Here is a 2500-nt window from a genome sequence, read left to right on the forward strand (position 1 = left end):
CTAGTTAGCAGGCTGAGGTCTCGTTCGTTAACGGAATTAACCAGACAAATAGAATCAAGAAAGAGCCTCTACTCCGTCAATCCTTACTATGTCCGGACTCGGTAAGTTTCCCCGTGTTGAGTCAAATTAAGCCGCAGCTCCCCGGTGGTGCCCTTCCGTCAATTCCTTTAAGTTTCAGCCTTGCGACCATACTCCCCCCGGAACCCAAAAACTTTGATTAAGTGTTGGCCGAGTCCTAAAAGCAACATCCGCCGATCCCCGGTCGGCATCGTTTATGGTCGAGATCGAGACTCGCATCCGATCGTCTTCGAGCCCCAACTTTCGTTCTGATTAATGAAAACATCCTTTCGGCAAAATGCTTTCGGCAGCTTGTTCGTCTTTCATAAATCCAAGAATTTCACCTCTCGACTATGAAATACGAATGCCCCCGACCGTCCCCGTTAATCATTACCCGATCCCGAAGGCCAACGAATAGGACCGAAATCCTATGATGTTATCCCATGCTAATGTATACGTAGCGTAGGCTTGCTTGGAAAGCACTCTAATTTCTTCAAAGTAACAATACGGAGACACGACCCTACCAATTAAGGCCAGGAGCGCATCGCCGACGAAGGGACGAGTAAACCGGTGCACACCCTAAGGCGGACCGGCCGACCCAACCCAAAGTCCAACTACGAGCTTTTTAACTCGCAACAACTTAAATATACGCTGTTGGAGCCGGGAATTACCGCTGCCGTCGGGAATCGTACCTGTCCTCCAATGGATCCTCGTTAAGGGATTTAGATTGTACTATTCCCAATTACCGTACCTCGAAAGAGCCCGGTATTGTTATTTATTGTCACTACCTCCCCGTGTCAACATTGGGCATTTATGCCGCCGCTGCCTTCCTTGGATGTGGTAGCCGTTTCTGTGCCCCTCCGAATCGAACCCTAATTCTCCGTCACCCGTCACCACCATAAGAGGCCACTATCCTACCATCGAAAGTTGAGGCTGTGTGGCAGAAATTTGAATGATGCGTCGCCGGCACGAGGGCCGGCGATCCGTCGAGTTATCATGAATCATCGCAGCAACGGCGAGCCCGCGTCGACCTTTTATCTAATAAATGCATCCCTTCCGTGCTTCCGGGGTTTGTCGTACGTATTAGCTCTAGAATTACTACTAGTTATCCGAGTAACAGATACCATCAAACAAACTATAACCGATTTAATGAGCCATTCGGGCAGCTTCTTGCCGTCCGAATTTGTTCATACTTACACATGCATGGCTTAATCTTTGAGACAAGCATATGACTACCTAAGTGTGGATCAACCAGCATTCCCCTTTCGACTCGCCTGTTCCCCGCACCAACAAGTCAATGCAAGGTAGACAAGCCGTCTAGAGAAGCGAAACGCTCATGTAGGGCAAAATACATGATCATGACTGACCACGTGCCCACACCAGCTTCCATATCCAAGAGACCAAGCAACACTTCATAGGCCATGCCATCGACACATCCGCATTGACAACATGGACCACAAAGACAGCTTCAAGGTTCGTAGGCACCGCAAGCGATGCTTAACGAAAGCAAACTTTGTTGAAACAGCATAATGCCATCAATTAGGTATGCAACACAGGAACCCACAATGTTCAAGGCAAATTCGCCTTGTAACACAACTGAAGAGGTAAGAACGCATGGAAGTTGCTGCTCAAGCAGACATCCAACCACCCGTTACAAACCAAACACCACTCATGCACCTTTAGGGTAGACATCCCCGAAGATCATCAAACTAGCAGCCACCCACTTGGCACAAGGCCATGCAAGCAACCACAAGCTTAAACAACCCCCAGAATGCACCAAACGATGCGCAACAAGGGACAGGCGACGCTGCTGACCTAAGCACATCATTGCTAGCTGGGCATGGGCAATGTAGTATGTGCTTGGGCCGGGGATAGCAAAAAGGGACCTCTTAATGCCTATCTCTGATCCTGTACGACCAGCACTAGCTGGGCATGGGCACCAATCGTACCTCAGAGAAGGCAAGTCTTGGGTTGATGCAGTGTACGAAGCTACCCCGCCCACACAAAGACGCTAGCCAGGCTTGGCATCTTTTGTGCTTCCAAGATAACTTCAACACGCCGTGATGATCCTGAATGTCTGACAATGCTTCCCGATAATGCTCGTCCTCCACGTTATCGGTGCTTAACCAATGGCAGCTCTTACGCACCCAACCGCACGTCTAACAAGGATAGACCAGCGTACCGTAGTAGTATCACAAAAAGCAACACATGCCACTTTAACGCCTATCACTTCCCCATCATCGGCACATTATCAAATGCTGGCTAGCACCAGAAGCACGTCGAACAAGATTAGCAAGCACACATCGTCATCGTATTGCCACACAGACAGCTCATCCCACATTTCCAAGGCTAGACCACAACCCTGGACTGTTGTCGCAGCGACCTGACGAGGCATCCCCACACCCCGCCAAGGCCCCCACTCGGAGGGGTATTATCTAAGCAA

At 49.7% G+C, this 2500-nt stretch overlaps 1 pseudogene; it reads right to left on the reverse strand.

The window, feature by feature from the left end:
• LOC145078564 (18S ribosomal RNA) lies at nt 1-1315 on the reverse strand (annotated as a pseudogene; the record flags this gene model as incomplete).
• Between the last annotated feature and the right edge of the window lie 1185 nt (nt 1316-2500).

This window comes from Lactuca serriola, unplaced genomic scaffold (assembly GCF_051521515.1).
Source record: "Lactuca serriola cultivar US96UC23 unplaced genomic scaffold, Lser_US96UC23_V15 Lser_V15_Un210, whole genome shotgun sequence".
Lineage (NCBI taxonomy): Eukaryota > Viridiplantae > Streptophyta > Magnoliopsida > Asterales > Asteraceae > Lactuca > Lactuca serriola.